The sequence below is a fragment of the Leucopleurus acutus genome (genome assembly GCF_964270905.1).
Source record: "Leucopleurus acutus genome assembly, chromosome: 9".
Taxonomy (NCBI): Eukaryota; Metazoa; Chordata; class Mammalia; order Artiodactyla; family Delphinidae; genus Leucopleurus; species Leucopleurus acutus.
The window spans coordinates 93456998-93472219 of NC_139144.1; the positions used below are offsets into that span (position 1 = coordinate 93456998).

Sequence of the window (15222 nt, forward strand, 5' to 3'; positions counted from 1 at the left end):
ACATAAATGAACCTTAAGGCCATTATGTTAAATGAAATAAGGCAGTCACTAAAAGACAAATACTGTATGATTCCACTTACTCAAGATACCCAGAATAGTCAAATTCACAGAAACAGAAAATAGAATGGTGGTTGCCGGGGGCCAGGAGGAGGGGGAAATGAGGAGTTATCTGAATGTTAATGAATACAGAGTTTTAGTTTTGCAAGATGAAAAAGTTCTGGAGATTCACTGCACAACAATGTAAATATACTTAACACTACTGAAACATATAAATGATTAAGATGGTACATTTTATGTTATTCTTTTTTACCACAATAAAAAATTTTTTAAAAACTGCTTGTGGAAATCCTCTGAAACAAGGGGTTAAAAACCATGTTTGAGGGAAAAAAAATAAATTAAAATAAAAAATTAAAATAAATTTATGCTGAGACCACAAATTATTAAATCTGTCTTTGACTTTACGTCTCAGACCTTGAGCAAGGAACATACATTCTCCTAAGAAGATGAGTTCAAATGAGTAGGAGTCAGGCAGGGGCAACTGCAAGGCAAGGGAAGAAATAACTTCTTGATGGAGCTTCTACACTAAGATGCCATCCCTGTTCCAGATTTCAGGACGTTGGAGCTTGCTCTTGCCTCTTCATTCATCAAAGATAATGAAGAATTACAGGGTGGAATTACTTGCCAAAGAGCTTTCCATTTTCCGACTGCCTCCCTCAGATGATGCTGATTGGAATGAGAAAAGTTCCCTGAGGACAAATGCTCGTGCTCTTAGGACCAGAGTTTGCTTGCAGCAAAAACAGAATGCTCAGAGGTCTGGTTTTGTTATTATTCACAGTCCCTTGGGCGAGCCAAGCACAGTCAGCAATACTCATCCAGGCCAATCCACCATTAGGGAGCTGCGCGTGAGAACATGGGCATTTCCCCTTTTCTTTCAAGCGAGTCAGGTCTTTAATTGGATTGTGGTAATGTAACCTTCCTTGTCCAACACTGCTATCCAAGGGGTGTGAGAGCAGCTCGTGTTACATTTCTTTGAACTCCTATTTGACTCATAGTTCATACTACTGTTTCTCAGTCTTCCCTCATATACTGAACTCTCTTAAAGGAAAAAAGATTCTTATAGACTCCCGCAGATTCATTTAAATTCTTTCTATTATAATTTTAATTATGTTTGGCAAAACAAGGCAAAAGTCTTTATATTAGTTATAAAGACCCCCCCAAAAATTTCAAATACAGTACAAAAGCACACAACCCAGATATTCAAAATCACAATATTTATGTGTGATGAATAGCACTGTTTTCCTCAAACTGAATCACCACTTTCAACAGGCATATGGTCGTGTTTGCTCCAGAGCAGGCTCCTGAGATGGGTGCTTTGTGACTACTCAGCTCTTTGGTCATATTTCTACACTGAAATTACTATTAAGCCTTTGCTCATACAGCCCATTCTGATGCCACTTGGCCTTACTTAGCACAAAGGCATCATATACATAATAATTCCACCTCTATTCTTTACTCATTAGCCCACAGTCACAAAACAGTGCTACTTGGTGATCGGTGTAAATGGGGCTCCTGAAACTACAGGTCATTTAGTAATGAGAGGTAATCCAAGTCACGCAGAATTGACATACACTAATTTTTTAGACAACCATATAAATTAAAACAAAAAAATTAACTTTGAAGATAAATGACAGAATATTTAGTTTCTTGGAATCAGTTGAGGAACATTATAGTACACCTCCCTTAGCATCTACTTAATACTTAAAGTATTTCATTGTTTCCTATGTATCTCCACCAACTTAAAGTGACAGCAACTTAAAGGCAATAAGTTCAATGGTTCTATGGCTTCTCCTACAGAACCCAATAAAACTATGCCCATTGCCACAAATTATAATTGACCAGCTATTGCGTCAGAGGCTGCTGAACTGATCGATTAAGGTTTCCTGAATGTTTACTCCTTTGGAGTCTGTATCAGTCAATTTATTTTTTCCAGTTGTATTGAGATACAATTGACATAAAACATTGCCTAAGTTTAAGGTTTACAATAGGTACCAATTTATTGAGTTAAAGAAGATATTATTACTGGGACCAGGAAATGCATTCAGTCCATGTGTAGGCCATTTTGAGACATGAAGAGAAGTTCCTCTGGCTCACCATGGATAGCGTTCCATTGACCACCTGCATTCAGACCATACCACCTGAGCATTCAAACTTGTTGGCGTCCTTTCAGTTGGAAAATGGGAACTGGACAAGAATGACAACTATGAAAACCTATACCAAACCTTCTATTGTCAAAGTCCTTTGCAGAAGGACTTTGTAGTGGAAAGGATGCCGGGTGAGAAAGCCAGAGCCCTGCTTGCTCTATCTTTATCACAAGTAGTTGTGTGACCTCAGGCAAGTCACCTAACTCCTCTAATATTTAGTTATCTTATTTACAAAATGAAAGAGTTGAAATAGAAATTCTCTAAGATTCTTTCTCACTCCAACAATATAATAACTATGAATGAGGGGGAAACGGGAGAGTTGAGGTAGGCTGCCACCTTATCCTATATTTTGCTGTCCTAGAGCAGCCTGAATAATGCCCTTACTACTGAATTGTTTCATTTTTCTCTCCCATCTCTCTCTTTCCCTTCCTTCCTTCCCTTCCAGATGGTGATCAGCCTCAGGGAAGAAAGAGGAATGGCAACAGAACACTTTCAAAGGGTATAACCGCAGACCATCTTAAACATACGCATGTGTTCCCCTTCTCTCAGGAATAGATATGGCTCTTTTGATGTTTTTCTGCCTCCGAAAGTAATTTCATGCGAATTTGCCAATCTGAATGTTGAACGTTTTCCAAAACATCACTTCATCAAAGCTAATGGGTAACTGTGTCTGGTAGTCAAGAGCTCATTGATGTGTTTCCTGTTCCATTACTCAATAAGCATTAAATAACAACAACAGAAACACTACTATTAAAACCACTCTGGAAGAGTTCTTTGAGATGGGAGGAAGTAGGAAGGAAGAGGAGAAAACACATTATGCAGAAAGTTGTAACTCATACAAAAGGAGATGCATTTGTTCCCTACAGCCCAAAAGGACTTTGTGATTTGCTTTGAGTGTTACTCTGGCAGGTGATGAGGTGGACACTTCTTCCCTCCCGTAGGGATGTGTAATCACACTGAACACACTAGCTCCACCGTGCTGGTTAAATTGACGTTACTCTAAGAGAAGATATGGTGAGATTTAAGAGAGTTCAGAAGCAAGTAATGAAGACTACTAAAAAAAATGGGGGAAATGAAATGAATTGGACATGTTTTATGAGTTTGAAAAGGATGAAGCTAATGGCTAACTCAACTACTATCTTGTGGGAATGTTGGTATGGCTGTCAGGGGACAAAGCTAAAGAAAACAAACTTTCTGTGTCCCTCTAATAAATTTTTAAATTCAGAATTTCTTTTGATTCCAAAAACTCTAATTTGTTCTTTAAGCAAATAACCGTAATAGCCCTCATTATTTTTTTTATTAACATTGTCTTCAGTTCTTCCATACAAAGAACCTAATCTGATGATTCAGCCTGAAGTCACCTTCTCAAACATCTCTATCTCCTTCAATGGCTAGTGATAAATGGCTGGTGATGTTTCTTTGCCTACTTGTGCCAGCCAGCCTGTGGTGTCCTTAACACCAGTGTAGTCAGGCTGTTGGGCCTCTTAGGTAGAAGTAGTCAAGAAGTGAAAGGTAAGGAGGGTATCATTTCTCCCTCCAGGAGGCCTGCAGCGAAAAGGCTGGTCAAGAAGGGAGTACCACGAGAACCCCTCTGGTGCAGAGGGACTCTGCCAGAGTAAGTAGGAACAGGCAGCCTCTCTCCCAGCCAGCTCCAAAATGGTCCACTGGCTCAGCCAGTTGGTTACCCAAGGCAGCTAAGCAGACGACAGGCCTCCTCTGCAGCTTTCTGGTGTAGGGACCATCCTGTCTGGTATAGTTATCTGAGCTGTCTACCAGCTTCCTAATTTGGGGGATGGTCCTATATGGACTGTCTACCAAGTTCCAATGTTTGGCCCCAGTTACTTTAGCAGCTTTACCATGCAAAAAGCAGAAAGATTAGGGAGTCTGAAATCTGTACTCAAGTCATCATATTCCCCAAACCCATTCATCTAACCTAGAGCTTGAGAAAATGATGGGGAAATGTTACATGGATTTTGAGGAATTCTTGGTAGCCCTAAGTAATTTACTTATTTCTTTCATTTTCTGTTCCACCCACAATTTCATGTACCTATTTTCATTTCCTCGTGCTTGTCTTGGCCACTTACATTTTTCTATGCCAAAAAAAAAAAAAAAGAAAAGAAAACAAGAAAACCCCACAGATTCTTTCCTCCTCCCTACCTGCCTATTCTTTTGCATGTAGATAGCCATTAAGGTGGATAGGAATGTTTACAAATTTCAAAATGTGAGTATCTCAGTGGAAGCATGTAAGAAATACTGATGGCTGAACTTCGCCTCAGACCAAATTACTCAAGACTCTCTTGGAATGAAGCCCAGGCATCAATATTTTGAGAAAAACTTCCTAGGCAAATCTAACATATAGTCAGGTATGAGAACCATTGATCTGGAAGCTTGGTTTCTCCTGGGCACCACAATCTGGGCAGTTCCCGTGAAGTGAATGTTGGTACCTGATAAAGTAACATAGTTCCCCAATGCTCTTGCAACATAAACCAACGGTGTTACAGTAGTTTCCAGACGGGAGAACTTGGGGGTGGGTAGGGTTATTAAGGAATGTTTTGTTGCAGCAGTGGTAATTCATAGAAAGTTTAAAATTACAGGTATATTTCTACTCTATGAGGAATCTCTGTCTAGAAACCTTGTATACACAATAATAATAATTATAACTAACTCTTACGTGGTGTGTACTATGTGACAATTATTAACATATTACTTCTGTTAACTCACTCTATATTCACAATAACCTGTAAGGTAGGTAGTATTTTTATCCCCATTTTGCACGTGAAGGAACTGAAGCAGAGGCTAAGAGACTTGCCTGAGACACGAAAGTAGTGCACTGCAGAGTCAGGATTTTGAACCCTGACTGTCTGTCTCCAGGATCTCTGCCCTAAGGTGGCCAAAAAGTTCATCCGGGTTTTTCCGTCTTACAGAAAAGCCCGAATGAACTTTTTGGCCAACCCAATAACTCTAAGATAGGAGTATATCTCTGGGGCCAAATCCCATTATAGAACCACTTGATTCGTCTGTGATTCCTTAAGCTGAGCTAAACATTTCCTGTTTTCCAACTCTATTTATGGGTTCTAATATTGCTGTTTGAAGACAAATCTGTTTCACATACAGGCATACTTTATTTTATTGTGCTTCACAGATATGGCGTTTTTCACAAATTGAAGACTTGTGGAGTCAGACTCTCAGTGCTATTTTTCCAACAGCATTTGCTCACTTGGTGTCTCTGTGTCACATTTTGGAAATTCTCATATTTCAAACTTTTTCAGTATTATTATATTTGTCATGGTGATATGTCATCAGTGATCTTTGAAGTTATATTACTACTATGATTCACCGAAGGCTCAGATGATGGTTAGCATTTTCTATCAATAAAGTATTTTTAAATTAAGGCATGGACTTTCTTTTAGACATAATGCTATTGCACTCTTAATAGTATATGGAATAGTGTAAACATAACTTTCATATGCACTGGGAAACCAAAAAGTTTGTGTGACTTGCTTTATCATAATATTCACTTTATTGCTATGATCTGGAACTGAACCTACAACATCTCTGAGGTATGCCTGTAATAAAGGTCTTATATATATAGGATTACAGGATTATATATAATCTAGGATTAGGGCTGGAAAGGCCTCATAAATCAACACAATCAGTGTTGCCCCTGCATTTTATGGATGGCCAAATTGAGGGCTAGAATGTTTGAGATATTTCCAAGGCTACACAGCTCATCAACTTAACTCCTGGCAATATGGTGGACTAGCTGTCCAAAGACATTTCCCTTGGTATAGACCACCTACAGTTCTGGATAAAAGATAGATAATATTTTTTTAAATGAATGTCTGATTTATTCATTAAAATCCTTCATTAAGCTGATCCCTTGTTAACTAGAATGGATGTTTAATGAACTGTGGAGTTGGGGAACAGGAGACTAAACCTAAACAGGGTGATAAGTTGGAATGAAGACCCACACACAGCCAAAATCCCTGAAACATTGCATCTACAGTGGGAGGTCTAGAAAAAGCCCACACCACAGAGGAAGTGGATAGGGTTGACTGCAGTGTGGATGCTTGTGAGCAGTTAAATACAATACAGAAAGGGGAGGAGGAGAGGCAGGAAGAGGAAGAAAAGGTGGTAGAGGGGGAAGATGAAGAAGAAGAAGCAGAAAATCTCCTCGGAAAATTTCTCATCACATTGGTGTAGCTTTGGGGTCAGAATTCATACTAATTAAATGAACACAGCTAATGATCTGAACACAAACTGGAGATTTAGTTTAAAGTAGTGCCAGGTAGGTTGGTACCTGGTAAGATAAAAGCAGATTTTCTTTGGAGGAACACAGGTTAAATCTAGGTCTCACTGCATTTCCACAGAAGAAGTTTCAAAAAAGATGAATTCACAATCAAATTTCACAAAACCCATAAAAAGGCAAGGCACCATAAGCAAGAGTCCACAGAAAAACAAACTGCAGAATCATCCTGCCAAAAATTCAGATCTGGGAACTATTAATACAGAATATAAAATAATTATGTTTAATATGTTTAAAAAACAAAAGAAGATATTGAAAGTGTGATGTAAGAACAAATGACAATCAAAACAACTAGGCCTTTTCTAAAAAACCCAATAGAGTTTCAGGAAAAAAATAATTGAAATTAGAAATGTTGTAGACAGATTAAGCAACATGTGATAGACTCAAAGTTGAGCCATCAAGATTCCCCTTCAAGGAAGGACTTATTCAACTGTAAGGGGTACGGTCATCAGTCTGCCTCCAGCTGTCACCTCCTTCAGAGTTTGCCTCAGATGTGGAAAGCTGCATTTGCCAAGGTCACTGGAGCAGCCTGTATCCGGTGACTAAGTGATGAAGGATACAAAGACCCTGTTGGTTCCATCCCAGTGCAGGACAGCTCTGACAGGAGATATTCACTTCTGAGCTCCCTGATGGATTAGCCAAGGATTGTTTTGGACTTCACTGCAGTTTGCTTTTTCCCTCCACCCAGTCCTTCTTCTTTCTCCTTCCTTTCACAGGTTTTGATCCTTAATAAACAGCTCATACTTCAAACTCAATTCTACCATCTGCTTCCAGAAAACACAACCTGTGGCACAGCAGATTAGACACAATTGTAAGGAGACTCATTAACTTGGAAAATAAATATGAAGTGATAGCCCACAGGAAGACAAATATGAGGGTTAAGATACTGCAGATAGAATAAGGTCTGGAACAAGAGTAGTCAGAATTCCATAGGAGTTAACAGAGGGAAAAGGGAAGAGGCAATATTTGAGAAGACAAATTTTGGCAGAGAATTTCCAAAAATTGATGAAACATACCAGTCCTCAGATTAAGGAAATACAATGAATCTCAAGTAAGATCAATAAATAAAGCACTGAGTTTATTATTAGACAAAGAAAAGATCATAAAGCAGGCAGGAGAAAAGGCCAGATTACCTTCAGATCATCAAGAACTGATTTCTCAACAGCAAGGTAGGAACCCTAAAGACAGTGGAATCAAAATATTGAGAGAGAATAACTGTCAATCTAAAAGTGTCAAAGAGGGACTTCCCTGGTGGTCCAGTGGGTAGGACTCTGTGCTCCCAATGCAGGGAGCCCTGGTTCGATCCCTGATCGGGGAGCTAGATCCCACATGCATGCTGCAACTAAGAGATCTCATGCCACAACTAAGAGTTTGCATGCCGCAACTAAGAAGTCCGCATGCCGCAACTAAAGATCCTGCATGCTGCAGTGAAGATCCTGCGTGCTGCAACTAAGACCTGGCACAGCAAAAATAAATAAATAAGTATTTTTAAAAATAATTTTTAAAAAATGTGTCAAAGAAATGCTAATTATGTGACATGATGTAGGTGTTAGTCAACATGGTAATCATATTGCAATATATAAAGATATCAAAACAATACATTGTACACTGTAATGTTTACACAATGTTATGTGACAATTATACCTCAATTAAAATAAAATTGTATACCCAGCAAAACTCTCTTTTAAGATTTATGAAAAATAAAAGACAATTACAGACAAATTAAATCTTAGAACAATACCCTCATCTAACCCTTTTCCTGTATAACCCTTAGAAGGTATTTTTCAAATTCTTTCATAGCTGCCTGATCTGCAGTACCTGCCTCTCCTGCAACTTTAACATTTTTCCACATCTTATAGCTTTTTGAAATGTGTGAGCCAGCCTGCACTAGCTGAGAGGGGTTTAACATTATCCTAACCCTGGGTAATGCGACCATAAATTTCTTTGGCTTCCAGCTTCATAACAATGATGTCTACTGTGCTTTTTTTTAAATCAATTCTCATCTCATGAATCCAGAAACTTAGCTGCTCTTCCACCTTTTCCATAGCTTCATCACTCATAGACGTTACTTTAGTACTTTTTGTTTGTTTGTTTGTTTTGGCCGTACGCGGGCCTCTCGCTGTTGTGGCCTCTCCCGTTGCGGAGCACAGGCTCCGGACGCGCAGGCTCAGCGGCCATGGCTCACAGGCCCAGCCGCTCCGCGGCATGCGGGATCTTCCTGGACCGGGGCACGAACCCATGTCCCCTGCATCGGCAGGCGGACTCTCAACCACTGCGCCACTAGGGAAGCCCACTTTATCACTTTTCCGAGTAGACTCGTGTCCAGGTCAGGATTTCCTCTTCCTTTTTCTGAATGTACTGCATTGTTGATTTATTAGCATTGACCTTATAGCCAACAGCACTGTAACTCATGACTGAATGAACCTTCTCTAACACATACTTTCTCCATAAGGCAAATCACAGCTTTTTTTGCACTTAGTAACACAGACAGAATTTCAGCACTATGCTTGGGGGCCATTTTAAACAGCAAAATCACTCCAGAAAGCACACAAATGCAGAAAACATGACACTAAATAGATCACAAAAAGGACACTTGTATACAACATGAGTGCTGAAATAAGAAGGCAGAGTGTCACCTTGTTCAACCTTCACTGGGTTCACATGCATCAGGCAACTCACATTTTTCACTGTCCTGCACAAGTTCATGAATTATCATGAAAGTGCTGTGAGGACTGATTTCGGGGATACAAGTAAATTTTAATGAGTAGACAAACTCACAGATAAGCTCTCTGTAAAACATGAGGACCAACTGTACAACTAAAATATTGCACAAAAATTTCCTGAAAATTGGAGAACTGCTCAGAATTAAGGCATGCTGAGATTCTTAGGTTGCTCAGGGGGAGAGTAAACATACCGATTAATTTTAAATGTTTAAGTTAAATGTTCATGAAAAGAATAAAAACATTATGTTTCAAAAGAATAAAAAGTGTGTTTCAGTTCAGTCATAACCACAAGATGTCATTTTATACCCGTCAGAGTAGCAAAAATTAAAATCAGATCACATCAAGCATTGGTGAGAGTATTGGCAAACAGGAACATATATATTGCTGGTGGAAGTGTAAATTGACACAATCATTTTGATAAAGTTTGTCAATACCCAAGAAGGCTTATGATACGTATTTTGAAATGCGGTACCCAGAACAGAATGGACTACTCCACACGCGAATCAATTAACTCAGGGCAGAGTGTACTCTTGCTTCCTATGAAGCACTTGGGGCAGATTCTAACTTTGCACTCACTTCACGACAGTCACACTCACTTCACGACAGTCACACTCCAAAGTGTCAACAGAAACTTTTAGATATATTGCCAAGCCAGAGCTTCCTCAATCTATGACTGGAAAGGCAAGGTTTTAGACCTAAAAATAGGCATTCCATCACACCAAGTGGTCTGCCTCTATCTGCTACCACCTACTTCATCCTCTTAATTTTGCCTCCACGGCTCCTGTGATCAGGTATCCAGGAAAGGCAAAGGGAGCAAAACTTACGTGTGTGAAATGCCATGCGGTCCTGATGGGAGGTCTCCTCTTTGCCATGTCATCCTCTCCCACTTTTCACCCAGGACATGAAAGTGGGACTTCTAATATATTTTTAATCCCAGATTAGAAATTGTTTTAAAATTTGGGTCCAAAGTTCTGGCTCTTGTTAACAACACCTACCCTTGCAGACATGCAGAGCAACATGACCTTGGTTCGTGCAAAAACTCAGGCACCTCTAGAGCAATGAAAACAGCATCAGAGACCACTGCAGGCTTGGCAATGTCAGAGGGGGATGGAGTTTGGGCAGAGAAGAGAAAAACTCACTCACGGCCAGTCCTTGGTGCCTTTACAACATCAGTTAGGCAATGGTGGGTGAGAGCAAGTGCTGAATCATCTGGAAGATTCTTGGAGGTTCTTTGATGGAGATAATCCAAATAGAACACAGCTTAAGCCACCAGAGACAGAAGAAAACAGAGGGGAGGCATGGGACGAAAACAGGAGGATGAAATAAACCACATACTGAACGATTAGACTCTCCCCGGTGCCGTTCCCCACCATGATCCCAGAATACCTGTACAGTCACATTCCCCTGTCAGGACATAGAAATATTTTCCTCTTAAGAAACTTGAATGGTCCCAGGTATTCAAATACTACCCTTTGGGAACCCTAACAAGAAAACACTAACTTATCATCCTATCTCCGTAAAGAGAGAGAATTCAGTCAGTTTTTTAAATTGAAGTACAGTTGACTTACAATAGTCAGGTGTTGTTCAGGTGTACAACATAGTGATTTGATATTTTTATAGATTATACTCCATATAAAGTTATTATAAAATATTTGCTATACTCTATGTGCTATACATGAATGCTCTTTTTTTTGAGGATTTAGAACATTTTTATTGGGACCCTCAGAAAGATATAACTTTTAAGTTGTGACCCAGAACAACGCTTACATACACACAAACAGAACTGAAATTAATGTTACATGAAACAGTGTTAATCTCTACTAAATGCATTCTGATATTTTCTATTTTATTCAGTGAAATTCCATTCTATCCCATTCCATCCCAACCTCATTCTATTCCATTCTATTGTTTCTCTTTGGAAACTGTTGGTTAAAAATACATGAAATTGATTTCCCAGCCCTTTGGCCCTCAGTTTGAAGAACACTAGGTTAAACAAAAATGAACATTCGCTTACCCTGACTCTCAGATTTATAACTAATCATTATACATCGTCAATGTTGTTTTATGCATGAGAATGGACAATAGCCATTCAGATCTTTGAGGAAGGCTGGTAATACGAAAGAGAGGCCACATGGGGACAGAAATGCGTGTGTGTGTGTGATGGTGGTAAAATTCTTATATACCATGAAAAGAACTAACAGTAAGAGTCTAAAATTTATACATAAAATATTAGAACATAAACACATTATTTACAAATATAGAAATAAATGCAAGAAGAAATTTAATTTGGTTGCTTCCAAGAAGTAGGACTGGTGGATGGAAAAGATATAGAAAAATGGACTGCTACTTTTCAATAAAAGCTTTTTAGTACTCTAATTTTTTTAGCTATGGACAATATCACTGACAATATCATTGAATTCTGAATATTACATATTTCAAAATTTAGTTGTATTGCAGGAAAATTTTGTCGTGGGTTTCGATAGCACGATTTCCACCTCTCTCTTTTCCCTGTTACACCATACATGCAGACCCTCACTCTCATTGACCTTTTCTAAAGCACCCCTCCCGGTTCAACCTATATCCCCCGTCAAGTACTGCCCCTGGGGTAGGATTGCATGGAATTATGTATGCAATATTGCACATACTATTTCAACTGTATTTTCTTTTCTGCATTCATTTACAATTTAAACTATCTCAAACCAGGATAAATAGTTGTATCATCTGTTGAAAGCATTTAAATGATAATGAAGCCAAGAAAGAAAATATTGGGGGGATTAGAGGCGCCTTTTCCATCCTGGTGGTCTCTAAATATGTAGGCGATTATAAATTTACATTTCTTCTTTGGGGGGAAGTTGTCTTCTTTGAACCAGCCCAAGCACATGGACCCATCAGGAAACTCAACTTGCCATCTGTCTTGCAGTAATATTGGGGAGGACATTAGTTATGAACACGCTGGCAGCCCTGATTCCCAAATGCTTTTCACTTAAGAAACGATAAACATTTTGAAACAGACTTCTTGGAGAACAGCACAGCAGCCTCTCCAGCAGCTTTCATGGTACCCCTCAATGGTTATTTTTGCTCCTCCATCGAAAAATGACAGCATAGAGGGAGGAGGGGGAACACATGGGCTCCTCCTGGGGCGAGAACTCTTCTTTAACATGGCCAGAAGATCTAGCAACAGCTGTGCCCATTGGAAGACAACATCAACTTGTGCGACCTGCCCAGGCTCATCAAATGTTGAAGGGAGGGATCAAGTTGTAAGCAGCCTCGCAAATGGTGGCTTGGATTATTTTGCAGGAAAGAACTGAAATGAGCCATCTGCCTTCTTTTCCCCTCCCTGTAGAGACAGGAGCCTTTGGGAATGTCCCAAATCCTGGGCTAAAAATCAATCCTGAGAATTCCAGGCAAAAGAATGTGGCAGTGCCACCTTGCCAAGTGATTCCATTAGAGAGGTGATGGATGATAGCTAGAGTGTCACCTGCCCCAGATCAGGCATGGTTGAAGGAACTAGTACTAGGCTGGAAATCAGGACAGCTGGTTTGTGATTCTCCTCTGCACTCATCCACTGTGTAACCTAACGTGGAGCCATTCGCGTCTCTAACTGCCTCCACTTCCTCAGCTGAGCGACAGGGACAATAACAATTGCTCCACCTTCCTCGTGGACGATCAGCAAGTTACATTAGAAGGCATGAGGAAGCACTTCGTGGAAAGCACAGGGTCTTACGCAAGGGGGATCATTAAAAAGATTTTTAATATAAAATTTGAGATGAATGAAGATTTATCTCTGGGACTAAGGAGAACAGAGCCCGGATTGCAAATTGTTTTTTCCTGTAGTGCCTATAAAGGCAATCACTGGGTAGACTCCTCCCCCACTCACAGCCCAACTGCCTCCCTACTCAGGCCTCTCACTTCCTGTCCCTCAGGGTGAAACTAACCACCTTCCTCACCTCCTAGTCCCACCATCAATACAGTATCTTTTCCTTTATTCCCTCTCTCATGAATCCCAGAAAGTCAGCCACCATCTAGTCCAGAGGCTGTCAATTCAGACGACGGAAGGACCAGGTAAGTGACATAAATGAGTGAACCAGCCTGGGCGTGGGAAATGTGGCCAGGCAGAGATGACCTACACCATCTAAGGGCCACCATTATTCAGCTCCTGAAACTGGCACGTCTTCAAGTCTTTCAAGAGAATATGGAAATCTGGAGTTGTGTGAGAAATCTTTGAAGGTTGAAAGTTAACCAGCAATATTTAAATGTTTGAATCATCATAGGGCCAAACCAGAAGCATTTGTGCATGAGCTGAAGGTCTGCAACCTTTGATCTAGGCTAACTCCTGTATTTTTACAAGTACAAATTCTCAAGCCCTAAAAAACAGCATAGTGTAGTTCAAAGACTATGTCCTTGGAGTCAGCAAAGACCAGGGCTTAAATCTCTCATCAGCACCTAATTTGCCATATGGTAATTTGAGTAAGAGTTTTAATTTTTTGAACCCCAATTACCTCAACTGTGAAAGGGGATAATTATATATCCTCCATAAATGTTCTAGAGGAAATAAACAAGATCACAGATAATACATGAAAATCACCTGGTACTTAATAGGCACCCAGTAAGTGTCTCCTTTTTCCTCAAGGTCAACAAGTTAATGGTATTAGGAGGCAAGAACCCATAACCTTTATCTCCTGAATCCAACCTGCTTTCCCACCCACCCCCCCCCACCCCCACCCCCCCCGCACTGTATCCCATGGTTCCCTTGCCTGGAAAGCTCTCCTTTTCAGAGACATGAGGTATGATTCACCCTGGAAACTGTGCACAAGATTAGCACTCTAGACACCTGCGTTCTGATTTACTTTTTTTCCCGTGAACATGCCCCATCAACCTGTGTAGGTCTCGTTTATTTTCTCTGGAACAAAAGTGACAATCACTGTAAACTGAGGCAATAAATCTGTGTTACGTTGCTCTAAATCATTGTAGGCCCATCCGTGAAACCCAAATGCCTGTGAGCCTGGGATCAGACTCTGATTTGACATTCTGATGCCTAAGGAATGTGTTTTAAAATGTACGTTTTATTATTATTTAGATGTGGTGAGGCCAACAGATCAGGAGACAATTGCCATTGAAAAGACAGTTTGTTTGTAAAGAAATAAAATAAAAGCTTAAAAAATGTCCACCTTTATCCAAAAAGTGATCTATAAGAAGATTTAGACTACATATTAATTAGCAGAGAGGTGAATCAAGTTGAAAGAATACGGAACATTATCAACATATTTACTAATAAACATTGAGTATTTTTTAAGTTAATGTCTTATAATTTCCTAGCTTCTCCAAAGTAGACAAGCTTTATCATATTGTTGCAATTTGTCCTATATCAGTTAACAGATTTCAATACACAGTGGGTACGTACTAAATATGTGATAATGATTATTACTTTTAATTAAAGCTGTTGAATTTTTTTAAAAAAAGAAAATATAGATTGTTACTCACAGTCCCCAGGGTGAGGGAGCTTGCCACACCATGCAGGGCCACGCAGGGAAGCACCAGGGTTGGTTGGGAGGCAGAGGGAGTGAGAAAAATTAGGCAAGAGGCTTTACTGTAGTTTCTGCAGAAAGGAACAAGCAAGGCAATGAAAGCGGGTTTAAGGGTGGCTAGTGTGAAAAATTTCAGTGGGCTCTGAGGTATAGCAATTGTTTCTAGTTGTCTGGGACCTCGCCATGGTGATTAGGCAATTAGGTTGGGGGGGATAGTGAGGTCCTGAGAGCCCATAAAGGAAGTGGTTGGGGAACGGGCTGTGGATTGGTTGGCTTGCATATGAAAGTTGTACTTATAGACAAGTCCTTTACTTTGTCTAGTGATGGGCTACCCCTGTGAGGAGCAGTCTCTGCCGAGTCAGCAAGGTCCCAGATGTCAAAGCATTGGAAACACGGAAAATCCAAAGGCACGATTAATACAGAATATTTTCAAACCGCTGAGTATTTGGCCCCTCCACACACCCCTG

At 40.0% G+C, this 15222-nt stretch overlaps 1 protein-coding gene across 1 annotated transcript in view; it reads right to left on the minus strand.

Moving 5' to 3' along the window:
• The window catches only part of CREB3L2 (cAMP responsive element binding protein 3 like 2), a 329774-nt gene that overhangs the window by 194318 nt on the left and 120234 nt on the right, over positions 1–15222 (minus strand). The gene's annotated exons all lie outside the window — the stretch shown is intronic.